This window comes from Podarcis cretensis (genome assembly GCF_951804945.1).
Source record: "Podarcis cretensis genome assembly, chromosome: 1".
In the NCBI taxonomy this organism is placed as follows: Eukaryota; Metazoa; Chordata; class Lepidosauria; order Squamata; family Lacertidae; genus Podarcis; species Podarcis cretensis.
Window position 1 is genome coordinate 102156436 of NC_137170.1, and position 16273 is coordinate 102172708.

Here is a 16273-nt window from a genome sequence, read left to right on the forward strand (position 1 = left end):
GGATATCTGAAGATGGCTTTCGTATCTCCTCTCAATCTCTTCTTTTCCAAGCTAAATATGCCTAGCTCCTTCAACCATTCCTCATAAGGTAGTCATGCATGATGTCAACTCCTATCTCTCTTGTGTCTTCTCTTTGGGAGGAAAGTGACAGGATGCCATTGCTTCCCCAACCCTCCATAAGCAGTCAATGAAGCAAAACAGAATGTATGGGGGGGTGCATAAAATGATACCACATATTGTTCCAGTCCACATTGCACATTGGCATGCAAGGTGAGACACAGGTCAGTGCACCCATCCTTAATAAATTCATTTCAATATTAATTTCACCCCATCTATGCTTACTCTTTATTAAGTTCCAACCCTTTAGTCCTTATTCATTTCATTTCATTATTAATGTAAATCTCACTCCCCCCTTTATTCTGTATGAGTTCAGACAGCAATGAGCACCCACACCATCATTTATTACCTTTCACTTTATAATTAATCCCATCCCATGTAGGGTTTGAGGGGGGTTGGTCTTTTCTACATTAATTATTCCATGCTCTGCTTGGCTGGCTCTACTTGGTGCCAATAAAATAAAATAAAATTGGCCACCACTGTCACCAAAACATGGAACATCTCCAGAGGCCACAGGAAACCTTTTTAGTGGGGGGGGGCAGTAGTATATGGCCCGCAAACTATGGGTTAGCAACCCCTGATTTAATTCATCCAAGCATCCCATAAGGTCCCAAGGCTGAGTGGCAGAAGAAGAAGCAACCATTAGGTTTTTCTGTGGTCTGGCTCAATGCGTCTGTCACCATGGGTTCCTTTGCTACTGAAATATCACTGCCCTTGAGAAAGGAGTCATGACTGTCCTTAGATTTTTGTGGCTCTGCTTCAGATTCAAACTTCTAGGCTTGCATGCAACACACTGTGTGGATGTGTCACCTCTGGGGAGTGGGGGTGGAAATGGGAATTTTCCTTCTCTGAAAGCTCTCCTGTGTCAGAATGTTCAAACCCTTAACACTCATGAAGACAGCTGGGCTAGAGACATTTTAGACAGCATAAGCACACTATACCATCAACATACTTATATTAAATCTGTGTTTATTTTAAATGTGTGCTACCTATGTTGGCCCGTTCATGGATCACTGCCTTGTCGTGGCGAAGGGGGTTGAATAACTCAGAGAAGCTATGAGCTATGCTGTGCAGGGCCACCCAAGATGGACAGGTCATAGCCGAGAGTTTAGACTGAATGTGATCCACCTAGAGAAGGAACTGGCAAACCACTCCAGTATTTTGCCAAGAAAACTCTGTGGACATAAAAAAAGGAGAAGCTTTGAGAAGAAAGTGAGAGTTTCCAAGGCATGCTCCGGTTCATGGGGTCACGGGAGTCAAACATGACTAAGACCACTAAACAATAACAACAACAACAACAACAACAACAACAACAACAACAACAACAACAACCTATGTTGGAATAAAAAATATATATATTAAAAAAAGCAGAATCTCATGTGAAGTTGCATTTGACAATAAACAGTGCCATGAAATTGCTATGAATCAGAGGCTATGCAAATGCCTACAGATGAAGAAAGTAAGCATGCAGAACTCTATTGGACATTAGCATGAGCCACAGCTGGAGTCTGAATAGCAACTGGACTGATCTGGCAGTTCCTGTGTTCTTAGCTGCCAAAACGTGTATAAATTTCTGTCACTAAACCTGCTCTACAGCCAAGCTTCTTCTTTCAAATGTTTTAAAACTTTGTGCCACCTTTGGAGCTAACAGTTTGTGGTGGGCTGGAAGAGATGCTTACACAAAGCCTTCGGCCATGTGAAGTGTCTGTTTGGGGGGTGGGGGTGCAGAAACAAATTTCTTATTATTGTTTCTAAATAGTGTGTGCGTGTGTGTGTGTGTGTGTTTGATTCTGTGAAATTCCTGAATTACAAGCTCAATAGAGGTGATTTGGGTGAGGTTTTCACATTCCTGAATCAGGTTCCCATAGTCCTACCTTCCAGATGTTTTGAACTACATCTCCCATCAGTACCAGCCAGCCAGTGACATGGTCAGTCTCAGGAAGATGGAATCTTTCCAACACATCAGAGAGGCACCAAGATTAGGTAAGGCTATCATAAGCAGTCACTTGCAAGGTTAGGTCCAGCTCTAGCCAATCCGTAACCCTAGCAGAACTTTGGTTTTTGTACTATTCCATGAAAGGATAAATTCATCACACTATCTCAAAATGAATTGCACTTCTAAAAAACTTACTCTTTCACAACAACTCATTATTCATGGCATATGGCATATTGCATCTGTGATCTTACCAGGTTTTGCATTGAAACGCCAGTTAAGTGAGTTTATATTTATCTGTGATTTTTGGAGATGGTGGGGAGTTTTAATATTTAACTTAGCTCAGTCCAGTCCTGACAGTTTTAGGTCATGGAAATAATTTGGTATATTCAGCATCGTTGCATGCCTTTTAATTTTATTTTGCATTAGAACACAGTAGCAATACGTATAAGAATACAGCGGTTGCAAACTGAGCAGACAAATATTCTATCTTCTAACTATCCAAGTACTGGAGAAACACTGCTGTTGTGCTGACAAAATAACAACTGCATCCTCTGCGCACTCGGCCTGGAAATGGAGGCGGGGGATACACAAGCAGAAAATTAAAATGCAGCAGATAAACAACAGACCCAGCCACAGCATATCTGCCAACTCTGCCAGGACTGACTAATCACGACTGTGCTGGTGCACCATTCATGTGCTTCCTTCACACAATGAAAAAGTGAATGGACTCACCGTGATGGAGACATGCCTCCAGTAACCCTCTGCATCATCGCCACACATAGCATTCAAGATGATGCCACAGAACTCCTATTCTACCAGCACCAGCGGCACAACCAGCAATTAGTTTGTTACTGCCTGTTCCCAGGCATCCATAACAGGTGGGGGTCCCCTTATGCTCCTCACAACCGCTGTTTTTGAGCAACGCACAAAGGGAAAGAAGGAGAAGGCAATACAAGCTGCCACATATGTTGCATCTTTGTTGCTAGAGAGTGGTAGAGCTAAGGGGCCCATTCCCACACCATAGTAGTTTTTGGTCTCAAGATGGGACTCTGAGGGAAGGTTAGCTGGGACCCTGAGGGGCTCAGGAGCACTGGCCCCTCCACTCTCTGTTTGCTCATGTTGGCAGGCTGCTAGCTACAAGAGTCTGGAGGACACTCCACCCGCTATGGCGTATAATAGGTCAAAATGGCTTCCTGTGCAGTTTCCTGTTCACCAAAGCAAGGAGGCTAGAAGCATCATGTGGTAGGACTATATTAATACATAGGAAACAGCAGGCCATTGAGAAATAATGCTTTCCTGCAGACAGTCAATTCTGGAATTGGCTTTGAAGCTTTTGTTCAGAAAGGTATATAAACCAGGCTTCAGAGCTCATGTGTTCATTTTGTTTGTTCTCATTCTGGTGCTTGGTTCCATTTCCTGCTGAAATCACTCTTGCTGAAAATCACTTTGCTGCCTGAACATCTAAACTCTAGTATGGAACCCAGGGTCTGGCCCCATTATCTTTCCCTTCTTTTCCTTCACTGCCTCCAATTTCCTGCCTCCATAGATTCTCACTTGCTGAAGCATAGACCTTTGTTCCAGCTGCTGAAAGCTCCTTTTTGGGGCTTCTATCTATTGCTGCATCCTTGGCTGCCTCTGGTTCTTGCTCCTCTGGATCCCCACATGCTGAGGGAGAGATCCTTGCTTCAGTTGATGGAAAGTCCTTTTGTCACCTGGCTGTGCTGCTCTTTCTGCTTGACCCAGGAGTTTAAAGGTGCCCCATTCCACTCCTTCACCATTGCCCACTGGGCTATGAAAGGTATCTTTTGCTCTCTATCTTCTGCAGGTCCTTTCCCAACAAATTTTAACATCCACATGTGTGCCCTCTTTCTATCTCTGAGTATGTGTGACTATGTTTTAGCAAGTATTTTGGCTCTTTCCAAAACCAGCCTTCCGCTAAGTTCATGTCAGCTGTGCATGACTGAGGCCTAGTCATCAATATGAGCCCAGAGAGCAGGCTAGTGTCATTCTTCAAGCAATGTTGACCATGCCTTCCTTTCAAAAAAAACAAAAAAAACCCACATCATCTTCACCCCAGTTTACTCACTCCTTAGCCTCTCTACCCTTCCACCTCAGGTAAGGCTGCAGGTGTTTCCTCCTTCTTGCATGTATGTGACTAAACTAATGCACACATATTTTAGGGTGCTATTCAGCTACGTTTTACTCAAAAGTAGACCCACTGAAATTAATGAACCCAGCTAAGTTGTGTTTATTAACTCCAGTGGTTCTACTCTCAGTAAGACTACTATCCTCTTTATGTATTTTATCCCATTGTATTTCATGAACTGCTTGGGTTTTATTTAGATTAAGGGCATTATATAAATACTTAATCATAAAAATAAATAAAATATATGTTGACTCTGCTCGGCGCAGCCCTGTCCTCCTTTGCCTGCTCCCTCTCTCCCCCACAGAAGCTAAAAAAATAAAATCATGTTAACTTCACGTATTAAGTCATAAAACCAACTGGTATGTTTTCAGATGGCATAAGCAGCTTGTCCTGTATTGCTGAATCGTTTTATATTTGTACAATGAAAATATCTTGGTCTGAATGAATAGGATGACTTGACCAAAAATGAGAAGCCACTTCAGAATAATTTTCTTCCGGACAAATCAACTTCAGCAGCAAGAGTACTTTAAAGGGCTCAGGACACAGGGCCATGACACAACTTAGCATAAAATTTGCATATGTCGAGTTATGTGGATAGATGCCTCTGGGGAAATTAAGATCCTAAGTGGCTGGGATCCCAGCAGCACTACAGCTTACAATGGGTCCAGCCACTCCGTAAGCAAATATTTGTTTCTTTGTTTTTAAGGTGATTTTTAAGTTTTAAAAATATGAGGGGGAGGCAGGAAGTGCAGGGCCCATTTCGGAAGACACAAGGCTCAGGCCCTCCTTTGTTAACACCCCCCCCCCCACCACTCCAACAACATCCATGTTAAGTGAGTTGGACGCTATTGAGGGGAGGGGAGTAAAGCAAGCAGTAGTCTTACATCATCATGATCATTCCTGTAGGGTTCTTTAAGTAAATAAATATAAATAATGTAAAACACATTAGCATATGGAATACAAAACCCCCAAAAAAGTATATTACAATTTTAAACACAAAACAAAAGCTGATCAAAATGAACAAGATAACCAGGTCAAAAGCTAACACAATCCAAAAATGAAAGCCGAACAAAGAACCTTCTCACTTTTAACAAAGGAGAATGCAGTCTGAAAAATTTATTATTCCTGGAAAATAACTGTCAACTATAACTTCAGCATATTTTAAAGAGTTTGGAGCTAATTACCATATCACCTAGACTTGAAAGAAGGTAGATTCTAATTCTGTACTTTTATATAATGAAGTTTACATAGAATTTTAAGATGAATTAGTTAGATTCCACCCCGCTGTGTTTTGGAGATTAATAACTGGGTAGAGAACAAGTACAGGTCAAGATTAGTGAAGCAGCCCCACATGTGTGAAATAGGCTCTCTCATTGGCTTCAAAGTCAGGACAATGCACCCCATGGCTTGGCAGAACTGCATCTGCCATAGCCAGCAAGTGTAGCCCCAGTACATGAGAGGATCTGGACTTCAGCCCAGTTCAGTGGCAGAACCGGGAGGCATCCAACTGATTTAAAAATACTTAACTGGATGCTGCCATTGTGAATATAATCCAGCTAACCAAGATCAACTTATTAGTGCATTGCAGCAAAGAATCTTGAATAAATAGGGTTGTTTGTGTGGGTCGTTGGAAAGAATATTGACTTCGTTCTGGATATTGCTATCTAGTAGGAGTGGAGACTACCCGAAATAAAGCTTAAAAGTTGTTTTATCCATTTTCTTTATAAAAGAACATTTATTGGAGCATGATAAAAGCTTATGTAAATCTACAGTTGTGGTAAGATGTGTGCAGATGTGATCCCTATATTGGGAAATTGTTAATGTCTGATGTTTTGCAATTATCTACATATGCTGTAAGCCACACAGAGTAGCTGGTGAAACCCAGCCAGATGGACTGGGTCATTATTATCATCTTCACAATCCACCATACAGGTTTCTTACCCACTCCCATCCCACTTTGATAGATTGACTGCATTTATATATAACCTTTCTGCCAAGGCCCCCAAGCGGTTTATAATTAAGACAAAAACAAATGATATGATGCGCAAAGTTGGCTGGGAGGGAGCTGAGTCTGGCTGGAGCAACTGTGGTGTGGTCTTTGACTACTACCCCTACCCTCTTTTTCCTCTTCACAGGGCAGATAGTCCATTGGCCTGGGAAAGGGAGAAGCAAGACTGTAATGGCCTGGGAATCTGATTCAGAAGCTGGATCTGAGGAGTCCCAGCCTGCACAGGAGTCCCCGCCTCCAGGGCCGGCTGAGCTGGGGCAGGGGCTTGAGTCTGAAGGGCCCGCACCTGTGCCGGATCCTCTGGCTCCGGAGGTGATTGAGGATCCATTGCCTGCAGATGCGCCTCTCCCAGCCCTGTCAGGGGAAGGTGAAGCTACCCCTGGGTCCAGTAACCCTCCAGCCTCTCCTGAGCTGCAGAGGCTCAGGGCAGAGAGGCAGAGGGAACTGAGTTCTTTCAAGAGGAGTGCTCGCCTTAAGGCCAGGAGAGGTGGGTCACCTGTGGGCCAGGACTGCCCCTGGCCTCAGAGGAGATAAAGGCCAGTCAGCCCAGTCCCAGGTTGCGGGAGCAACGTTCTTGGAGACCTGCTTCTGCCAGCACCCAGACCTGTTCTTCCGAAGTTCCCGACCACGCCCGGCTTCTTGCTTCGGACCCCGCTTCGCCCTTTGTGGACTGTCTCCAGACCCTTGACCCAGGACCGGACCCTCCATCATAGGCTCGGGTGTAAATAAACCATATATCATATAATGCCTCTGCCCTAAGCTTCTAACTCACATTGCTCCACCCCCTCTAGACTCTAAACACTGGTGTTTATCTGTTGAGGGAGAGACCCTTTTCATTTGCCATCTCAGATGGAGTTCTTTGATCCTTTTTTTAAAAAAATGGCTCATCCCCCAAGCTGTCACATCGCATAGGAAGCTTAGCCTGGCTTAATCAGCTTTCAACACTTGCTGATTCCAGGGAATTAGAAGTGCCTAGTACACAACTTAATACACATGGGTCTGGCACCCACAATCTCATAACAATATTTTTGGGGTGGATTTTGAGCAATAGTTTTCATGCATATTTGGAGGTGTCCTAGAGACCACTTTCCCCTAAAAGCTGTCATTGCTGACAGGGTATTCAAGCAGGTACTTGTATTATAAGCAATATGGTATGAGAACCTAAACAAAAAGCATTTAGGAGAGGAAAACAGGCCTGTTGCGGTTATTCCCGTTGGAACTCCATCATTGTTTAGTGCTGTCATAGAACCATCTGGCATGTATTTCAGATTTGACTGTCTATGAGGATTAGGGATAAATCAGGACATAATGGTCGAAGAGGAAAGAAATCTGTGAGGTAACTCTGTGATGGAAAGTTGTCAGAATGAGACATGTCTAAACTAGATTGTATAGAATACTTAACTTATATGCGTGAAGAGGATCACGGTGAAGTCTCATTTTTTAATATAAACCGTGTTGTCACACAAATGAAATGCTGATGATTTATAGTTCCAGTGACAAAGTCTGTTCAAATCTTTTATTTGAAGGTTGGAAGATTGGGGGGGGGGGCACATACAAATATTGCAGACAGAACATTAACCAAAGAGATCTGCCCCCCCCCCCCCCACACACACACAGAGTATTTGGTTTTTTTCTCTTTGGGAGTAGAAAATCACAAACAAAATGAAAGACACTTATTGAAAAGTAAATATCACCTGCCGCTGTATGAATGTCCTGAATAGGTTTGCAAAAGGTGTTATTGGATTTGAAGGAGGAAAAAAATATGAACAAGAAAGCCTAGCATGGCTCATAGCCATCACGGGAGACTGATGAGCAATAACCCAGCATAGATGCAATATCCATGCCTATTCATTAACCAGGCCTGGGCTGTGAATGGGAAAATGTAGAGAAACGGCATGGCACTGTGTGAAATAGCAATGCACATTAGCTAGCCAGGATTTGACTTTGAATGGGAAGCAGTGACCTGCAATAGCCCCAAGCAATGGTGCAAGGTGCAATGACTAGCCAGTCCTTGAAAAGGTGAACTAATAATCACTGTGGGCATCCAACACACATTTAAAGTGCATGACGTCCCCCCAAAGTATCCTGGAAACTGTAATCTCCCCTCACAAAGTTACAATTCCCACTATCCTTAGCAAACTACAGTTCCCAGGATTCTTTGGCGAAAACCATGTCCTGCAAATATATGGTATGGATCTACCTGAAGTTGGACCCAGACTCTCCCATCCACAGACGGCTTTTTATCCAGTGGTGGAGGCATAGTTTTGAAGGCTGCAGGGAACTGCAAGGCAATGGGGGATGTGGCAACAGTTGCCATCCCCTTCCACTCAGGTGATGCTCCTGTTGACCGCAGAAGGTAAGTCTGGATCCAACCCAATGGATCCAGCACAATGGACATGGGATAACAAAGGTTCTAGCTGTGCTTTGTGTGGGGAACTGGTCAACAGCAGGCCAGGAAACCATCTGATGGTGCTTTCAAAAAGGAATGAAGATGAGGACTGGAAATTCCATAGCTGCAGAAACTGTCTGGAAATGTGACAGCAATATTCTCTTCAAGGGACCCTGTTAGATCGGTGACTGTGTTCTCGATGGCACTTCTCGGCTCTAACAGCAGAACTTCAAGGCAAGGGTGACAACCTCTCTCCCTCCCTCAAGCCACCCAAAGCATCTTATGGTACTTTCATGTAGTGAAACACCTCGCAGCCACTGGCTGATGGCAATTTAGCACCATAAACCTCCTTTTTAGAGGCTCTTAGGTGTTTAGCTAAAGTCAGAGATGTGGATTTAACTTGTCTGAAAGCGTGCCTTACTCTAAGTGAATTTACAGCCAATAAAGCCCTTATAATATGCACTTTCCAACTTGACATAGCTTTTAAAAGTTTTATTAATTTAAGAAAAAGTTTTCCTTTTGCAAAGAAACTAGCAGAGCAGCAGTGGTGGGTGTCAGCTAAAACAATTTTTTCTCTCAGAAAGCATGTAACTTGAGCAGAATCAGATTCCACTGACATTGATATATTGCTTAATAATTGCCAAAGGAGTGTGTGTGTGTGTGTGTGTGTGTGATATACATTTGGATATTTAAAAAGTAAAATACTATTTGAAGCAGAATGAAACATTTTGGGGGTTTTTAAGTGAGCACTGAATTGTCAAATTTGCTTGCCCGCTTTGGGGAAAAGGATATTATACCAATGCTGTTCTGCTGATCTTAGGGGAAGGGGCAAGATGAATAAACCCCAGAGCCTTCATGACAGAAACGTGATGCCAGTTTGACAATCGTTTCTGACCGATTGGTTATTTGGCACCTGGCAGGAACAATCAGCATTTCACAGTTTTGAGCAATCTGCCAGTTCTGCCATCCAAAAGGATGTTATTGAAGTCTGCCACATTGTGCCTCTCACCCATCTGCTCTGTATTTCCCTTCATGTGAAATAAAATAGAGTCCCAGAAAATCCAGAAAGCAGAACAACAGACATAGGAAGCTGCCACATACCAAGCCAGATCATTGGTCCCTCCAGCTCAGTATGGAGCCAAGTGGTGACTCCAGTGGTTTCATACAGAAATATTCCCTAGTCCTGTGTGGAGATGCCTAGGCTTGAACCTGGAACCTTTAGCATGTAAAACAGGTGCTCTGCTGCAAGGGACTGCCCGTCCTGTTTTGCTGCCTGAAGCAAAATTGGAAAGTGCCACCCTGCACATGTGCAGTGTGCTGCCTGACCCCAACTTGCTGAAGCCTTACTTAGCGGGGTCATGTGGTTGTGGTTTCCAGGTTCCAGCAAAATCTCTCAAGACCCTAGAAGCCACTGCAGCTGCTTCTCCTCACTTCTCCAGTGCACTTGGGGGGATGTGTTCATGAAGGCCCCTCCCCTTGGATTCCACTGTCTGAGGCAGCTACCTCATGGACAGGCCAGCCCTGCCTGTCATAGAGAAAACAATTTGCAAACTGGTATAACTAGGAAGGGGGTTCTCACTAAGAAAGGGAGAATGGAGCCACTTACAAATCCATTTAGAGAGTTTTGTGTTTACGTGGGCTATAGATATTTCCAAATATGAAGGATTAAGTTCACTCTAAAACCATACCTCTAAAACCATAGACAAGAGGTCAAGAACATATATAGCAAGGTAAGAAACAATGATTAGTATTTTTCTTCTTCAGTGGCAATGCAGTAAGTTTCAGTATTTCCGGTCATGTGATAAACCTCCACCTTCTTAGGTTATGTGAGGTCCCCACTGAATATAATAAGAGATTATTTCCAAGGAACTGTATCAAGACTGCAGCTTTCCATGGGCACAATCTGAGGGCAACTGAAGTAAAGTTGGTCTGAGTCTCATCAGTGCCTTGGATGTTCTGATATGCCACCTTGCATTCAGAAGACATACTTCTCAGGCAATAGGCTTGACAGATAAATGGGGCCAACTCGTGCAAAGGGACCACCCAGCTTTCTTCAGAACTTTCCACGAAAGACACAGGAGTCTATGTGGTACCCAGAAAAAACTCGTCATTATAGGAAAACACTCATACTGCCACAGGAAAACACGAACAATTTTGTGGGGGTTTTTTTTGGGGGGAGGAGTTCATCTGGAGGTGGAAACCCAGAAGAGAAGAATGGGTCTTTGCTGTCAGTCTCAAGTTGGAAATTGCAGCCAGGCTGTTCTTTTTAGCTTAAAAAGAAGAAAATGCCATGCAATTATATATAATGTGACATTTGAGCCTTAGTGCCCCCCCCCCTGCAAGTACCTTCTGCACTATCCTCTTATTGGTGTTTCATGGGTCATACACAAAGCTTAGCACAATGTAGTCAAGAGAATCTCCTAATGGGTTGAATGAGTTTTGAAATAGCTACTAGGCCTGCAACATTTGGCCACATAATGTTCCTTCTGTGCAGAGTTTAAGGATCCCCATATTTAGCATGCCACTGAGGAAATAATAAATCTAATCCCTCCCCACAAGGCACTAAATTATGGAGAATGCATCTGAACACTGGACTTTCCAAAGGTTAAGCTATTATCTCATATAATCTTTTTCTACAAAGACTGAGGAGTTTTGTGCCATATTTCAAGAACTGCTCTGAACTTCTTGAAAAAAAATACCTGGAAAAGGAAAGAAAGTGGTAACCAAGCCTATGGTGGAAAATGTGCATATTGTGTGATACTAATTACTAACTAAATAAAAAGCACACATATGTAGCGTCTTTTAAAATAGCAGTCACTTTAGGAATTGTGCACATATGAAAATGTGGCAAGTGTCTCATTACCACTTTTCAATCTGAATATATTTTAAGGCTCCCCCTCCCTCAGAGAGCTATGGAGCTCCAAATTAAGCTGCAATTGCCTTCCAAACATTTAAGCTACAGAAATCAATTTTCTATGTATTTATCTTTTGTAGTGCATTTAAACTGTTATTGCCATAAGATTTGGGCAGGCGGGGAGTGGGATGTAACACTGCTGAAGATCAACTCAGGTTCTGTAACTGCCTTAAGGTTACTATCCTATAACTTTTTCCTGTGCTTACTGGGAGCTATTCCAGGTTTGCAAACTAATCCTTTGCATGTTTATTTGGAAGCACATCCCATTGTGTTCAATGGAGCAGCATTCAGTAAACCCATTGCTTCTCTCCAAGTCAAGGCTCCTTGGAAGAGTCAGCTTTTGCAACAACAGCACAGCCGACCCGGTGTTTGAAGCATTTTGATCACATGCTGTCCACAAGCTTCATCTCATTTTGCAGCTGAGGTCGTTATATCTATTGGCTCAGAAATAGACAGCTAGACATGTTGTAGTAGATAACAGAAAGGTCTGGGCCAGAGATATTTTGAAAGATGTGAATATTTACTTGGATGTCTGACCACAGATTTCTGACTGCACAGACTCTCTCAGCAGCCTTGTCTGAGAGTCCTGACTCATCTTCGCCCCTCAGTTTATCTGGGCCTGGGCTTCTCTAAGAAGCAGGCACTTCAGGTTGTCCTCTAACAAGGAATCCTCTGGCTGAGGAATGACACCCAGACAACTTGTCCTGCTCTGACTCTTGTCCAGGGCCATGACTCTGAAAGGCTCTTTAAGTTCTGCATCCCTACTGAATTTCCTAAGATGGATCTGATTTGTCTCCTGCTCTGTCCTCAGCAATGATTCCATGCCTGCCCTGATATTGTATCTCTACAGAGTGCTTTTGGCTATACCTTCTTTTGGCCTGAAGTCATTACATAGCTGCATTCCAGCTCAGTCCATATCAATCCAATTTGGCAACTCTGTCTAAAATTTGTACAGCAGCAACAAATGCCAGGGGGACTTTATATTAATGAACCTCAGGCAGCTTCAGTGTTTAGCTGCTGCATGAGCCATTTTGACCAAGGCTAACTTTGGTCAAGAGAAACTATAAAATGGATTGTTTATACCTATTCCTTAGTGCAAGGCTCTCCTGCTCCAGATAAGGGCAAATATCATTAACTTGTTGCTTCCGGGGAAGCTGCTTTGTAAATATTTTTTCCCCATTCAAAAGAGAGTCATAAGTTCCTCAACAAATAAAAATAGGTCTTTTAACAAAATTCCACCAACTTCAGGAGAACTGATACACACCTGTGCCTTGCAGGCATTGTGGGGTGGGGGTGGGGAATGCCAGCTTTTGTGAAGTTACTGCAAATTTGCTTTGTGCTCAAAATAAAATGTTTATTTAAAAATACTAACTAAACTACAAGCATATACAAAGCAGATGTGCTTAACTGGGAAATATGGGGGGGACCACATCACTGTCATGTGTGTGTGTGTGTGTGTGTGTGTGTGTGTGTGTTGTTGTTGTTGTTGTTGTTGTTTAGTCGAGTCCGAGTCTTCGTGACCCCATGGACCAGAGCACACCAGGCACTCCTGTCTTCCACTGCTTCCCACAGTTTGGTCAAACTCATGCTGGTAGCTTCAAGAACACTGTCCAACCATCTTGTCCTCTGTCGTCCCCTTCTCCTTGTGCCCTCCATCTTTCCCAACATCAGGGTCTTTCCAGGGAGTCTTCTCTTCTCATGAGGTGGCCAAAGTATTGGAGCCTCAGCTTCACGATCTGTCCTTCCAGTGAGCACTCAGGGCTGATTTCCTTAAGAATGGAGAGGTTTGGTCTTCTTGCAGTCCATGGAACTCTCAAGAGTCTCCTCCAACACCATAATTCAAAAGCATCAATTCTTCAGCGATCAGCCTTCTTTATGGTCCACCTTTCACTTCCACACATCACTGTTGGGAAAACCATAGCTTTAACTATACGGACCTTTGTTGGCAAGGTGATGTCTCTGCTTTTTAAGATGCTGTCTAGGTTTGTCATCGCCTTTCTCCCAAGAAGCAGGCGTCTTTTAATTTTGTGGCTGCTGTCACCATCTGCAGTGATCATGGAGCCCAAGAAAGTAAAATCTCTCACTGTCTCAATTTCTTCCCCTTCTATTTGCCAGGAGGTGATGGGACCAGTGGCCATGTTCTTCATTTTTTTGATGTTGAGCTTCAAATATATATATTGCATACCTTATGTTGCATGTCACATTGTTTGGCGAAATCTTTGTTTCTGCAGACTTCGTTGGCACAAAAGTATCCTACAGAAAGAGAGGCTAAGGGGGACAGAACAGGGATATATACTAGTTAATATCTTATCTCTTTTCATGGATATTTAATACACATTAAAAATCAGTCTGCAGTTCTGGAGACTCTGTGTTTGATGCAATGAACTTTCAAGCTAAGGGAGGGGTGGAAAAACCTGTGGCTACCCAGATATTGTTGAACTCCAATTCCCATCAGCCTCAGCAGGTATGGTCCATGATCAGGGAGGGTGGGAGTTGCAGTCCAACAACATATGTAGTGCCATATATTCCCAATTCCTGTTGTAAGGAAATATCTGAGTTGGTTGACAAAATCTTCACAAAACACCAAGCAATTAGGGGCTACTAGGGGCGCATCGGAAGATGGCTGACAATAACATCTCTCCGACCCACAGGGGGTAATTAGGAGGCTGTGATGGGAGTAAATAGCCTCCCTACCCCCCCAGGATTGTGGGGGGGGGGGCTGCCCGTGCCTGCTGTGCCCTATACCACCCCCGAAGTTGAGGGGATGGGGGCACTAGGCAGAATGCCCCCCTGTGGATCTCGGCGCTCCTGGACGCCATCTCTGATCCGCGCTGCTAGCTGCAAGAACTTCAAAAGGAACAATAGGAAGAAGTGAATGCACATATTTCAAGGAAGGAGGGGGAGTAAAGACTGCTAACTGAAGAGTTCTCTGATAAACAAGAAGAGTCGGAGGAACAAGAATCAATTATGAGAAGACAGCTAAGACTCGGTATGGCAAAGGGACTGATGGGGGAGGGGGGGGGAAACCTTTCTTTCTTTCCTCTATGTGATAAAACAAGAACCCCCCCCCCCTCACAAGTCAGAAATGCCGCTTTAATGACTTAAGCTGTGGATTTACGTCTGTGTGGAGATAATTTTTCTAACCAAAGCATGTTTTAAGAAGAGCGTGGAAAGTTTAAGAGCTCTGGAATGACGCAGTTAAAAATACCGTCACCATATTGGTAAGCTCTGTCGGAGGACTTGAGTCTGGGAGGAGGAAAAGACCTGTTTTTATACTGTGGGTGAGACTCCTCAGTGGGACTCAAAAACAACAATCCTGAGATTAATGATGGAAAGAGCGGTGTTATTTATGAAAGTGATGATATATGGAAACCATCACGATATGAGGATTGGTCGAATGGAAAAATCCACACAGGATATAATTGGTGTTTATCTGCTTAAGGAGATTATCAGAAGAGATCATAAAGAAAAAGAAAAAATGTACGAATAAGATGAGATGTGGAAACAGCAAGATAAGACTGGATAGAATTATGAACTTTATTTGGACTGATTTGGATATGAACGCAGTAGCAAGAAGATGATCAGAATCCCCCTTCGAAACTTGAAATATGGGTCCCCTCAACAAAAATTTAAAATTCGGCTTTGTAATTCGGAATTTATGTGATGTGATTTGATTTGATTTGATTTGATTTGATTTGATTGGTCGGTTAATAAAAATTATTAAAAAAAATCAAAACAAAACACCAAGCAATTGAAGTGATTATGAGTTGTGAGCCACCAAGTCAGAAGCAAACCATTGGGAACTCAAACATCTTGTTTTTGCTGCCATTTTTTTTTTTTTGGGGGGGGGGGAATCATGTGGAGGCATCAAGCAGCTAACTAGGCTGCAGAAGAGATCCAGGGGACTGTATTTGGCTCGACAGATTACAATCTATGCGGGCGTAAATCTATTCAGCGCTAGAATTGCCTCAGTGATGCAACTTCACAACTAATGACGGAGTTGGAAGGGATATCAATGGTGATCCATTTTAAACAAGAATCCATCATGACAGTGCCTTGTGACCATACAGTCTCTCCTTGAAACCCCTTAATGAAGATGAGTGTATCACAATCCATGATTCTGTGGAGGTGTCTGCCACTTTGGGGGTTTCTAGCTTCCTGGACTCAATGCCCCCTTTGATATTCAGAGCAACGCTATACCATTTCCAGTCTGTCCTTCCTATATAACTTACATCTTGATATAACCATATCCCACTGGTTCTCTCTGTATCAGCGGATTTCTGCTATGCCCACTTTATCAACGCCATCCTCTAAGACCAAGCACTCCAGTTCAACCATCTTGGTCCGGAGGCTTCCAAAAATTAGTGTATAAAAGCTTGTACACATTTTCTCTCTTCAAGTCTCTTTGACCCTTGTATGTTGACCTGTGGTGCTTTGGCCTCTGTGAATTATTATCCTTTGCTCATGCAGTCACAATGCCTAGTTCTACACCTCCCCCATCAGTTCTACACCATCCTCCTGGGAGATGGTCTTTCTTTCTTCTTTAAAGAGAGTCCTGATTACACTGTCTTAGTAACACTACTGAAAAAAGCTAACCTGCTTTATTTTTGTTTTCTTACTGGCAATAATACACCTTTAAAAGTGTGCTGAACATTAGCTTTTCTACATCTTTCCTACCCTTAGAATTTAGCTCCTGAGTTATAAGTACTTGTATGATTTGACTGCTAGCACACAGTGACCTTACTGTGACATCATTCGTCTGG